Here is a 13520-nt window from a genome sequence, read left to right as displayed (position 1 = left end):
AGTGAAGACGAGTTTCTGTCACGTTTCGTGTTCTGTGAACCTTCACAGGGAAGCAATCGGCCAGTTGGAATGCACGGGGGACCTGCAAAAGTCACTCCGAGTAAGACCCCTACCCCTCTCTCTTCGTCATATGGGGGAAGGGACAGGGATGAGTTCAGAGTAGGGCACAGACGCAGCTTGGCCAACATAGTTGTCCTTTCACCTGGCAGCTTTCCAGCCCCCAAATAGCCTGTGTGTCTAATCCAAAAATAAATCACACGAGAGGGGAAATGAGCATAGGCGTTTGTCCTTGTCCTTGAGTGCCAGCTAGCCTTGCAGGGGTGGCGAGGGACTGGGCTGGCCTTACGACCTCCTACTGCTGCCTTCTCCCAGGGTCCCAAGTCCAGGAAGCCACCTGTTAAGTGGCCAGTTGGGGTGTGTGTTTTCGCTCAGCCTTTCTCTTGGGGGTGGGGGGTGTCTCCTCAGCCCTGTTCACACCAGAGAGAGAAGAATAAAGGAACGTGGCTCAGTAGGCTCTAGGGGTTAAGGGCATCGCCTGACGCCTTTTCTGGATGGACACTCCCTTCTCATGGTGAATGGAAACTCCCTTTCTCAGCAGCCTCCTTGCTGTCCATTCCGGTAGCCCAGTGTGATTGCAGAGGCTGCCACCACCCAGACAGGAAGCCTCCCAGAGCAGACAGAGGTGAGTGCCGGCTCCCCACACTTCCCACTTGTTCCTTCCTCGCTCCCCCCACTCCCAGACCTGGATCTGGGTGGAAGACAGGCTGGAGTCAGACGCACGAATTCGCCCCCAGAAAGAACTACTTAGGACCAGTTCCTAGCGGGGAAGCAGGAAATGATTCCTACCCGGTGAATTATCTGTGATTAGATCCAAGAAGAGGTTACAGGAAATTGTAGACTGGCCAAATCCCATCACCATAAAGTTAATGCTTTCTAAAAAGCACAGCTCAGAGCCGGAAAGAAAAGAAACCCAGCTGATTCTCTCTTAATGAGCAAAAAAAGGGGGGAAAAAGAAAACAAACAACAACAACAACAAAAATCCCTAAGATCTGCAAATCTTCCACTTCTTGCTCTTCTGATGTTTCAGAGTCTTGCAAGATAAACTCAGTAGACTCCGTAACTCCTTACTGTAAGAAAAGGAAGAAAGAAATAAAGAGTTTGGGGGAATGGTCCCTGGGTAAGCAAGCAGAGCAGGGGATGAGAAGTACAGTTTGTATCTTGGTCTAACCTTCTGCATCCCTGATCACTTGGGGATGTGCACAGGGCCCTCTATCTCCAGCACATGGGTTCTGTTACTGCAGACACTGTGTTATGGCTTACATATATCCAAGCTAATAAGATGTAAATAAAATCCTGACGGGGTCATGTACTTGCATGAATAGGGGATTTTTTTTTTCAATCATACACCAAGATTGAAGAGACTTAGGCAAAAGGATGGCATTTTCCCCTCATCTTGAAAGCAAAGACTTTGGTATGGTGGCTCTAGGTGGGTAGGTAAGGTGGTATGGACAGGTATGGCCCCCATAGACTTGTGTTTGAATGCTTGGCCCACAAGAGTGGCACTATTAGGAGGTGTGGCCTTGTTGGAGGAAGTGTGTCATTGTGGGGCAGGATTTGAAGTCTCCTATGCTCAGGTTCCACTCAGTGTGGAATCCAGTCTCCTTCTGGCTACCCGCTGACACGGTCCCCTTCTGCTGCCTTCAGATCGAGACGTAGAACCCTTGGCTCCTTCTCCAGCACCATGTCTGCCTACATGCTGCCATGCTTGCCACCATGATGATAATGGCCCAATGAAATGTTTTCCTTATAAGAGTTGCCTTGGTCATGGTGTCTCTTTGCAGCAATGGAACCCTAAGGCAACAGGAATGGCAACCCAGATCCTTCTCCCTCCATCTTTTTCCTTTGGCTCCCTGTAATGTTCTAGTCCCAGAAGGACTTGCCATGAAGGTGGCAGTGTGGCTGCCAGCAGCTCAGCTGACGTTCTGCTGACATCCTGCTTCAGCTGGTCTCAGGCTTGCTTCTCATAGAACCACTGTGGGAAGGACTGCATCCATCACTACCATGGGGGGAGGGGGATAGACATCTTCTCCAACATCACTTGGGTTGAGAGCAATGAGGCTGGCTCCCCAGAGGCAAAGTGTTCATCTCAAGAGAAGGGGGCCGGTTGCAGGACCCGGGGCCAGCAGTTGCTCTTTCTGTGACACTCTTCTGCTTTCACTCATCAGTGTTATTGATAAGCGGTTTCAGAGGAAGAATAATTATTGGTAGAACAGGTCACTAAAAGATGGCATGGCTTGTTATATCCGGAGACTCTTGATCATGAGGAAGATACCTCTGACACCAGAAAACTGACTCTGGCTCAGGTCTAGACCGGCCCCATGCCCTGACTCCTCTAGGGGATCACTTCCTGTCTCATTCATGCTCTTCCCTTCACACCCCTTGTCTGCAATCCCTCTATTGATTGAACTCAACTTGCCTTGCAACTGCCAGACTCAAAGTCCCATTTCCCTTGTGGCCCTGTAGTGGCACATGTCGTTAATCCCAGCACTGCAAAGGCAGGCAGATCTCTGTGAGATCAAGCCCAGTGTAGTCTACATAGCTAGTTCCTAGCCAGCCAGGGCTACACAGTGAGACTCTATCTCAAAACAAAGTTCATAATTTTTAGTTTCTCTCCCACCTGAATTTTGCATCCTTGGGGGAAAGATTAAGTTCACTCTCAGCTCTCTTTGTAAATATCTGGCACATAACTGCTGTCCCATTAAATGAGTTAAATTAGTTGGCCAATAGAAAATTAGCCTGCTCGTGGGCCTCAGTTCTGACTAAGTGTACTATAACTCCAGCAAGCACTGGTGGAGTTCATCAGGCATGCTCTGCTACTGTGCCATGTCAGGTGACAGGAAGGAGTCTAAAACATTTAAGGGTCCTATGTTGTCTGCCAACTCCCTGGGAACTCTAGCTTGTGTCAAGCTGACAAAATAAAAAACAAAAACAAACAAACAAACAAAAACAACAACTAGACAGCACCGACATCCAGTAGGATCTTAACCCTTGACATGGATTGGTTGAAGGTGTGGTCTACTGTGTCCTGGTCAGCTCGAGTCTCTCCCATAGAACATGGCCACAGACAGATGTGAAGACCATGGATGGGAAAGAGATGGGTCCAGGGCCTGCCCCTTTTCTGCACAGATCCCTTTAAAGCCTGTGCTGCTCGAATGGTTTTCTTTCCGCCTGGTTTCAGGCCATTCCTGTAAACGTCTACTGTCTGTTTCATTCATGTTTTGTGGTAATGCTTACCTGGGATGTTACCTAAAGGTCTCTCTGTCTCTGTCTGTCTCTCTGTCTCTCTGTCTGTCTGTCTGTCTCTCTGTCTCTTTCTCTGTCTCTGTCTCTCTCTGTCTCTGTCTCTCTGTCTCTCTCTGTCTCTCTCTCTCTGTCTCTCTCTGTCTCTCTCTCTCTCTCTCTCTCTCTCTCTCTCTCTCTCTCTCTCTCTCTAACATTTAAGACTGGTTTATTTAGACTGGGTGTCCAAATTTGCTCGTTTTTACCAAAAAGCAAGGCAGTTATCAAACTAGGTATTCTTTGCTTGCGGCTAAACTGGGCCACATTTTGGGGCATCTCATTGCTTTCTGAAATTAAATGTACAAATGTGTATATGAGCAAGCATGCATACCTATCTGAGAATGGGGTCATACATTTTGTCAGATTTTTGAAGGGGTGTAGACCTTCCAAGTTTCATAGCCTGCCGTAGACCAGGACTCTGAGCACCAAAGGCTGATTCTGAAACAGCAGCACAGGGCTCGAGCCACACCACACTGGGGGACAGACAGCTGGGCCAGGTTTGAGGCTGACGGTCTGCTGAGAACAGCAGTAGCTCTCACAGCAGTGGCTCTCACAGGCTCTCTTGGGCCTCTAAACTGGGAGAGTTCTCATCCCTGGGAATTTGGTTGATGGGGCTGATAAACCATGTTAGCTGGCAAAACTTGGATTTTTTTCTGGCACAAAAACTTTGAGAAGGTTTCAGTCTAGCCCAGAAAACAGCAAGTGTAACTGGAACCACAGCACTGAGGCCATCTGAGCAGGCTCTGCGCCACGTGATGAGCAGTGTGCAAGTAACACAACAAGTAAAGAGAGTTACATGGGGTGAACTAAGAGACACAGAGGTAAGAGTGAGCTTAGGTTGGCTAGGCTCTTAGTGCAAAGGAAGGGTACCGGGCAGTTCTGAACAAAGAGAGGTGCAATCTAACTTACCATTCAGCAAGATTCTTCTGTAATGAACCATGGGCCTGAAGGAAGAAATGTGAAGACAAATTAAAAGGAAATTACTGAAATCAATAATCTCAAAAATCAATGAATGCTTGAATAAACTAGCCAATATCTAAAATAAATAAATAAATAAATAAATAAATAAATAAATAAATAAATAAATCTCATTATGTAGCCCAGGCTAGCCCTGAACTCCCTATCTTCTGCTTCTGCACCCAGACTGCTAAGATCACAGGCCTGTACTACATCACACAGCCTAGAGGTCTATTAGTAAGAAAAAAACAAAGCGAACTGAAATAAAAAAACTAAAATAAAATAAGAATCAAAACAAAAAGCAGCTCTGAAAAAAGCACAGTAAGCTGCCATCGTCTCCCCGGGAGCCTAATTCCACATATCTGGCCATCTTCAGGGAGGATGGAGTTATCGAGGATGTCTTTATAGTTCTGGGTACCATATGTTCTTATCACAGCAAGAGCGTTTGCACATCACTGTAATCACACAGACCAGATCTGGCAGCATAGGCCTGTAATCTCAGCTACTTGGGGGGTTGAAACATCGAGATGATCTGAAATATATTGTGAGTTCAAAGCCAGCCCAGGCAAAAAAGTGGGATCTTGTCTTAAAACAGTTAAAGGCCCCAGGTTGGATTCCTCAGCGCCATATAAACTCGATGTGGTAGCTTCTTGCGCTTTTGTAATCCTTGGAAGGTATAGGCAGGAAGGTCATGAGTTCAAAACCATCTTTAGCTTACATGGGAGTTTGAGGCCAGCCTGGGAAACAAGAGAAGAGAAACTAGAAGAGGCCCTGGGGGATCCATATCGGAGTTGAAACAGCCTGCTTGTGGGAGGGACCCTTTCCAAGTATTCCTCCTGCAGCCGCTGGAAAATTTGCTAATGTACTTGGGTAATGACGAGGCAGGGCCAGGCACCCCCTTTTGTGAGCCGTTGTATCCAATGTCTGTCCTCTAGCTCTGCTGATGAGCTTGGCTGTGAGGTCACCTTGGCTAACTAATAGCAATTTCTTGAGACTGTCTGAGGTGTTTCCCAGTCCAACTGGCAGCCGGCCCCTAGGTGGCCAGGATGCCCTTGTTTCAGGGCTGACTGGGCATAAACAGGAGGAAATGCTCTGCTAGAGAGTGCCACTCAGCATCTGATTTTGCATGTCCGCTGACTGGGATCTGTTGGGCTTGAACAAGGTAAAAAGGTCAAGTGAAATTAGGAAGAGAGCTGAGTCTCTTATTCAAGCAAGATGAATGAGGAAGGAAGGTTGAAGCAAACATCAGAAGTCAGCCTCAGGAGTCGAGGACGAGATGAGATGCCAGGATGGCAATTCTGCCTGAGAGGAAGAGAGTGTACTTTCTTGCAGCCTTCAAAATCTTGCCAATCTATTATGCACTGGCGCTTCTTTTAAGTCAACTAAGTTAAAGAATGGGGGTTCCATGTCGGCTATAAAAGGTCACTGAACGTGAAAGCACTAAACAACCAAAACAGAAATGCTTTATAGACCTTCCTAGGGACTATGCTATGAGGTTTGGAGCCACATTCTGCTGGGCATTGAGTCTGCCTCTTTGGGAAGGAGTATGTCACCTCTGTTAACTGCCCCAGCTGGCACTTTAGCCTCAGACAGCTCTGGGCAAGCCCACATCTCTGTGGATAACCATACCAGGATTTGGTCTGTCCTCAAAGAGCTATTGTTTTCTGTCTTCCTCAGGTCATGCCTCTGCAGTGGTATGTGGTTTCTGTAAAAGGTCTTATTGTGACAAAAGAGGTGTTTAAAGTGGCCTAAGAACTTCCAGAGAAGATATGATTTCACACACACACACACACACACACACACACACACACACACACACTGTAGAGGACCTAGAGTATTGTGGGTGCTTAATAAGTGGCTATGACAGCTATTTTTTTCCACAGACTATTTCCTGGTTTTAGGACTCAGGTCTATTCTGGGGCCAGACTTTCCTACTACATAATCTCACCGTCTCTTCCTACTCCTAACAATAGTGGGGCCCAGAGCCTCTCATTGTTGTCGCTCAGGATTTTAAAAACTCTGCACGTTATGTTAAAGATATGTATAGACCCTTTAAACATGTTGAAATAAACAAATAAACTGAGGAATGTTAAAGTAAAAAATAATTAAATGCCAACAATCAAAGAACCATATTATCAATGTACCTTAAAGAACTGAGGATTCATTTCCCAGGATTTGGATCATAATGATGCGAGACACTCACTATATAGTAAAGAAATTAGCACAGGTCAGTAATGAGGGACTGTATTTACCTAAGCGGTAGGGGTGGGGAGTAGAGGCGTGTGTGATGGTGCTCTCTACGACACACAAAGGAGAAATGAGACAAAGGTGTTTCCCCTTGCACCCAAGAGCATGCTAGCACATGCTTAGGCACATTAGATTGCCGTAGTGCTCCTGAGTTCGCAGGGATGCTGAGAGTTGGAATTCTTATTGAGGTCCTTGGTTAAGTTGAAATCTGGAGCCTGGAAGAGCTGAGTTGCACAGGAGTGGCCGAGGACACAGCGTCCTCAGGTTAATGAGTATTAGGCTGAAATAGGGAGGGGGAGATTTAGTCACACAGTGACTTTACATGGGGGCGTGACTCTGGAGGAGACTTTGGGTCTGTGTCTTTGATTCAGAAAGGGTCTTTCAGCACATCATTAAAATATTACAAAGATTTCCTAACTGGGTGACTTTGTTTCTGTAGCTGGGCAGGTATCAGGTCAGATCCACCAGCGTGCTGACCTGTTTCTTTTCACACACACAATGCCACGCTGGCATTGTATTGGTTTTCTATTGCTGTGATAAGGCAAGATGATGAGGACAACTCAGAAGGAAGGGTGTCCGGCTTCACCGCCACAGCAGGAAAGTACGGCAGTAGCTGGAGAAGCGGGCTGAGAGCTCACATCTAAAACCCCACGCAGGGGCCGGAGAGATGTCTCAGTGGTTAAGAGCACCTTCCGAAGGTCCTGAGTTCAAATCCTAGCAACCACACGGTGGCTCACAACCATCCGTAATGAGATCTGACGCCCTCTTCTGGTGTGTCTGAAGACAGCTACAGTGTACTTACATATAATAATAAATAAATCTTTGGGCTGGAGCAAGTGGGGCCTGAGCAAGTGGGGGCTAGAGCAGGGTCCTGAGTTCAATTCCCAGCAACCACATGATAGCTCACAACCGTCTGTAGAGTTGCAGTGTACTCATATTCATAAAACAAACAAATAAATATTTAAAAAAAAAATAAAATAAAGGCCCACTCAGGAAGCAGAGGGGGGAGTTGTGAGTGGCGTCTGAAACCTGAAAGTCCCCCCTCATCTCAGGGACATCCTTCCTCCAGCAAGGTCACACCTCTTAAGTCTATCCAAACAGTGCCACCAACCGGGGACCAAGCATCCAAATGCCAGGGGCTACAGGGGACCGCTCATTCAAACCACCAACCGCAAATACCTTGTGATTTGCACTCCTATGGCTTGCTGAGTGAAAGCTGCCACAATGATGAACACATTGTCATTTCCTATGAGCACATTGTCCTTTCCTTCAAGAATGAACCCCTCTTCCTCAGCTTAAAGAAACACCAGCTCTCATCTGAATGAACATCAAGGGTGTGCTTTTCACACTCAAAGCCTTGGATTCTGATGACATACCCCCTACTCTCCTGAATAAAGGACATCGGTGGGGACAGACTCACATAGCACTGTGCTTGAGGACAGCTCCAAGTGGCACCTGTAGTCTTGTTCTGTGTGTGACACATACGCTGAGGGTGGAAGCTGGTTCCTTTCTAATTAGGGACCTGGCCAGCCTGTACGTCTATTCTTTCTGGGAAGACTAGGTTCGGTACTGATGTGATGGAGTCCCTCTGTAGGGCTTCCCTGAGAACCAGCCCCCGTTGAGAGACCCGGGTCAGAGGCATGTGAAGTCAGGGCTTTTGGATCCAGCTCTAAGAGCTGAGCTCCTCAGGACCCCTTATTCTGAAGGCCCAGCCAGGAATGGCCCTGGATGCTCTCTCAGCCAACAGATCTCACTGTATCTTTTATGTAACTGTAACAAACAAGTTACGAACAGAAACAAGTTACGGGAGGTAGTAAAGGTTCTCTGTGACTCATGGTTTCAGAGACATCTCAGTCCATCAGGAGTGGGGAAGGCACGGTGGCAGGAGGCCAGAGTGGTGGCTGTTCACATGGTAGAGACCAGGAAAAGGAGAGAGCTAGACCAGAGCCAGGGGTACATACAATTCTACAAGACCTGCTCCTTCTGACCTTGTTCCATCAAGTAGGCCCTGCCTCTAGACTCTATAGCCTTCAAAACAGTGCTGCAAGCTAGAGCCCGAGTAAATGTTCAAAACGCGAGGGACCCTTCAAATTCAGGCCTTGTCCCCACCCTGCCTTCACTCTACTCACCGCATCAGAGCAGCTTCATTGGCTGAGGAGAGGTACCTCAGGGTACATTTCCAGTTCCCCTAGGTCCACGTGCCTCTCTCTATCTGAACTATCAGGTGGGCAGGCTGGGGCCAATGTACACGGGCATGCTCACTCACTCAGGCCTCCCAGGCAGAAAAGCCTGTGGAAGGCAGGCTCTCGTCGTCGCCGATGATCAGAAACAACTTATCATGGTTTCGGTTGCTTGCTTTGATCCATTTCATCTGAGTTCACTTCATACCCTACCTTCAAGCCAGACTTATTTGGACAGATGACGACCTTCCTTCCCTCTTCGTGGTACGAAGATAACATGCACGGTCCATTGAGGAGATGGACCTGAGGACTCCCCTAGTCTAGCCGGGAAGGGTGGTACAGAATGCTGCCCCTTCCTAGGCCTAACCTGGTGGTCAGTACCTTGCCTAGCTCTGTAGAATGCACATGGTAGAGCTTGGCTCTGCGAATGGTGTAGACACATGGACAGACACACTGCCACACACAGACACCTACAACCTGCATGGGGACAGATGACAGAACAGAGAAGCGCTCCCTTTCGCCAGCAGTCTGATTTTTAGAGGAGTGTCTTTCAACACAACCAGTTGTTTCCCTGGTGACAGAGGCCTCAAAATAAACAGGACTCTGCTCAGACAGTAGTCCACTGGGCTTGGGCTTCTGCCCCAAGACAAATCATGCTAAAATAACACCCAAGGTAGTTGCTGCCTCGTCTGCCTTCTCTGCAGTCCCAGGTCTGCTGCAGACAGTCATAAACTAGGAGCACTTTAGAGTTTTTGTGCACTAACATGATGGGGTGGGGCTGTGGGGTGGTCTGCAGGCGGGGTCCTCTCTGGTGAGGAGCAAGGGCCAAAGGCAGACCTGGAGGCCAGCGCTCTCTGCTCCCCCACCCCCCTCCCTGCTTCCCACACAGCCCTCTGGGACTGGCATGGTGTCTGGAGGCGGGCCAGCAACCTGATGTGCATGCCACAGCCCGTCCCTCTCCCCACACAGAGCTGCAGTAATCCTGAGGTTCAGAGAGCCGGCTGGAGAGGCAGCTTCAGCCCAGGAACCCTGTGACAGAGCAAAGGACACTAAGCGGACTTCATCCCCGCTGTGAGCAAGTGGAGTGAAGAGAGCCCCCAGCCAGCCAGCTCTTCAGGTAAGAATTAGGGGGTGTGTTATGGCCTGAGCTGGCTTTGGCTGTTTGTATAAAGCTAGTAGAAAGGGAAGAGAGGGGGACCTGTGAGGGTAGGGAAGTGTTTTAAACAGTTAGCAGAGAGCCGGCATGCCTGCCAGTGTGTTGGATGGACTTCCCTCTGGCCACTCTGAACGGAGGTGCAGCAGCCCTGGAGGAAGGGCCTGCTAAGAGCACAGACGTGGAAAAAAAAAAAACAGTTACAGGTTAGAGACTGCACAAGTAATCCTACACCGGGCTGCCCTATCATCATCTCCTACCAGCGCCTCCCTAAGAAAAGCCGAGGGGGTGGGGATCATCTGACTGATGGAAGCCCTGGATGCAGCCTTTGAGATCTGTAGAAGCTAAAAGCTGTGGCCACCGTAGGTCTGGCTGGCAGTATCTTGCTGTGTCACGATCACTCTACCCAACAGCCTAGAGACTGCGCTGTCTAGGGAGAAGCTTAGGTTTTTAATCTGTTGTTTCACAGAGAAGCTGAAGGATCTCATAGGATGGACTCTGAGGCTCCCCGCCCTGTCACCTGGGTTACTCATTACCTTCTGATCCTCTTTCAAAGTCACAGGCTCATCTGAGGACAGGTCTCTTAAGCTCCTCAGCATACCAACAGTGCGCAAGGCTCCTGGACAGGAGGCCTTGAGAGTCTCAGACCTCTGGGTGCCCATGCGAGAATTCCAGGCATTTAATCAAGGGTCATCTTGCGGAAACCTTGCCTCCCATCTCAGTCCCAAGAGCTCTGTGTCTCAGCTTAAGCCTCCATGCTTTCTTAAGCCCATTTAGCATCCATCATTGTGTCTCTTCCTGCCTGTCTGCTTTGGTGACCAGCACCTTCGCTTTCCTCTCCTTGGGTAAGTCGGGGGGGGGGGTAGTTCCCCATGCTGCAGTGGGAAAAGACAGGTCTCCCAAGAGAGGCTGCCCTGTTCCCCTCACCCTCAACTGCTACCATGGCTTGGCACCCAACAAAAATGTTGAAAAGATAGCTCAGCTGGCAAAATGCTTGTCATACAGGCTTGGAGTCCTGTTTGGATCTCTGTAAACCACTATTTGTTGTTGTTCTTATTGCTGGTTGGTTGGTTGGTTTTTGAGCTGTGTTCAGTGGTGAATGTTTAAAATCCCAGTAATGGGTAGATCGCTAGGGCTCACCAGCCAACCAGTCTTCAGTCTATACTCACTGAGCTCCTGGTCTATGAAAGACCCAACACTCAAAACCAACAGAATAAAAGCAGGAACCAGAAAACAAGCAAAACTTAAGGTGGACAGCTCCCAAGGGGTGACACCTAAGGTTGTCCTCTGGTCTCCGTATGCACATGCACATGTTTATATCTGGGAGTGTACACACACACACACACACACACACACACACACACACACACGACCGAGAACAAATGGCCTTCCTTTTGATCTAGGAACAGTTGCCTGCTGTCTCTGTAAATCAGTGTGGTTTGGTGGAGACGCTGACTCACAGACACCGACTCCCTCTGCCTTCCCTTGGTGTTGATCACCCACGGTTTCCCAGGAAAGTCCCCTCTTACAATCGTATCTTGGAAGGCAAGCTGAAGAGTTTGAGGACAGTTGGCTGAGGATGTGGGAACACTTTCTTCTTGTGGTCACTGTCTTTGAAAGTACATGGATTAGCTAATGAAACACTGCGTTTAAAGTAAAAAAAAAAAAAAAAAAAGGTATGTGAAAGGTTAAGCAGGAAAGCAGCGCTGTGTTTGCATGTCCTTGCCCGGCTCTTAAGAGTATTTAAGAAAGCAGGGCATGGTCAAGTGGTGTGAGTCACAGGTGAGGGCACCAACCATACAGATGCTCTTTTCAGGAGTGATGGCAGGTGGACACGTGATCTACACTAGCAAAGGGATGTCCAATCCAGGGAGACACGCTGAAGCCAGGCTTTTCTGCAGACATGCATTCTGTGAGCTCTGAGTAAGTTAGTAATCAAGGCCCTGCCATCCTGTGTACCAGGAGCGCAGAGAACACACCCACTTCCTCCCATTATCAAGGCATTGCTTGGCTGACACAGTAGCCCTTGATTTAAACTGCTAAGACAGGATTCACACTATGGGCATACCCTGCTTTAAGTAAAACTAACATCTATTCACTGCGCATAGATGGCAAGTGGGTAAATCTTTTTCACCAACAGGCAGTTCTCCATCAGCTGCCAACAAGACATCCCAGATCAGAGGTAACTGTCTGCAGCCCAATCAGACCGAGAAAGGAAGGGAGCTACTAAGTGTATAGGTAACAGCATAGGTTTGGGATGAAAGGTTAACAAGAGAGCCCAAGGCAGGGGACAGGAGCCAGCTCTAGGGCAGTGGGCTGCAGGGACTTTGGCAGCGAGGCAGAGGACAGAATAGCAGTGATTTCCTAAGTCACAGTGAAAAGCCTTGTAGTAGCTAGGGACAGAGCTCAGTGGGCACAGCCACTGCCACGCACACATGGGGACCAAAATTGGGAACCCTAGCACCCATCAAAGACACAGCAGCATACATCTGTAGTCTCTGGGGTCCTGTGTGAGATGGGAACCACAAACAGGAGACACACCAGAAACTTAGAGGTCAGAGAGTCTGCATACATACCAAGGAACAACCAAAGAGAGACCGTAATCTCAAATTAAGTGGAAGGCAAGGACCAAGATGCACATAGTGCTTGCGCGCGCGCGCGCGCGCGCGCACACACACACACACACATACACACACAGAGTGGAGAGCAACTTAAGACAACTAAAGTAAATCTCTGACCTTCATATGCATAAATATATATATATATGTACATATATATATATGCCAATGTACCTGTACACACACGTGCATGCATATAAACACATACAAAGCACACATACATGCGCTCAGGAAAACCAAAGTGACATGGTGACAAAATGCACGGATTCTGCAGTGAGGCAGCCGAGGCCCACATTCTGATGCGCTTACTAATTAGTGTTGTGACTTGCTCCTCAGTTTCCTCATTTGTGAAAAGGGTGATAAATGCTAACCTACTAAGGGCTGGATCCACTGAGTAACAGCCTTAGCGTACAGCCTGGCTTTTGGCGAGGGTTACTGAGAGCTGAGGCTGCAGTGCCCCACTCACCACCCCCTGGCACCTGTGCTTTAGCATGGGGCTTTGTTTGCATTTGTGAAGATCTGGAGACAGGACAGTCATTGTCCTAGTCACCACCGTTCTCATCCTTTTCTGGATCCAGGCACTGGGCTCAGCTTTAAGTCTGCCAACACCCCAGAGAATTAGGGGCTGGCATGGACGCAGGACTCAGGCTCATTGCAGGAGCCATTTACTTGCAGCCCCATGGCTACCAAAGGGCAGTCGAGTCAGGCTGTGCAGCAGGTCTGTGCTTCTAACTGGCATTCTAAGAGACAGGTGGAATTTGGTGACAGGAATTCAGCAACAGGTGGCATCTGAAGACCCCAGAGAATAGGCTAGAGTTTGTAGGCACTGTTTAGAGATGGCAGAGCCCTAGCCTGGGTCATGAGCAGAGTCTCAACCTTGAAGACTTACATGCAGGCATATCCAGTTTGCAGCTGGTGGGCCACATGCACTCCAGGATAACCATGAATGCATCCCAACATAAAATTATAAACTTACTTAAAACAGTATGAGGAGGGCTTTGGCTGTTTGGTTGCTTGTTTTTTTTT

General features: G+C 48.4%; 1 protein-coding gene across 3 annotated transcripts in view; it reads left to right on the top strand.

The window, feature by feature from the left end:
* Nucleotides 1-420: 420 nt before the first annotated feature.
* Nucleotides 421-13520, top strand: part of Fgf1 (fibroblast growth factor 1) — a 91164-nt gene continuing 78064 nt past the window's right edge. For 2 of the 3 annotated variants that reach the window (XM_031365551.1, XM_031365548.1), the window contains exons 1-2: nucleotides 421-682; nucleotides 9693-9840. The gene's annotated coding sequence lies outside the window, so the exon portion shown is untranslated. Of the gene's footprint in view, nucleotides 683-9671; nucleotides 9841-13520 lie in introns of all 3 variants that reach the window. The other variant, XM_031365549.1, reaches the window with a different exon arrangement.

This window comes from Mastomys coucha, unplaced genomic scaffold (genome assembly GCF_008632895.1).
Source record: "Mastomys coucha isolate ucsf_1 unplaced genomic scaffold, UCSF_Mcou_1 pScaffold13, whole genome shotgun sequence".
NCBI classification, from domain to species: Eukaryota; Metazoa; Chordata; class Mammalia; order Rodentia; family Muridae; genus Mastomys; species Mastomys coucha.
This window is presented reverse-complemented; position numbering and strand designations above follow the sequence as displayed.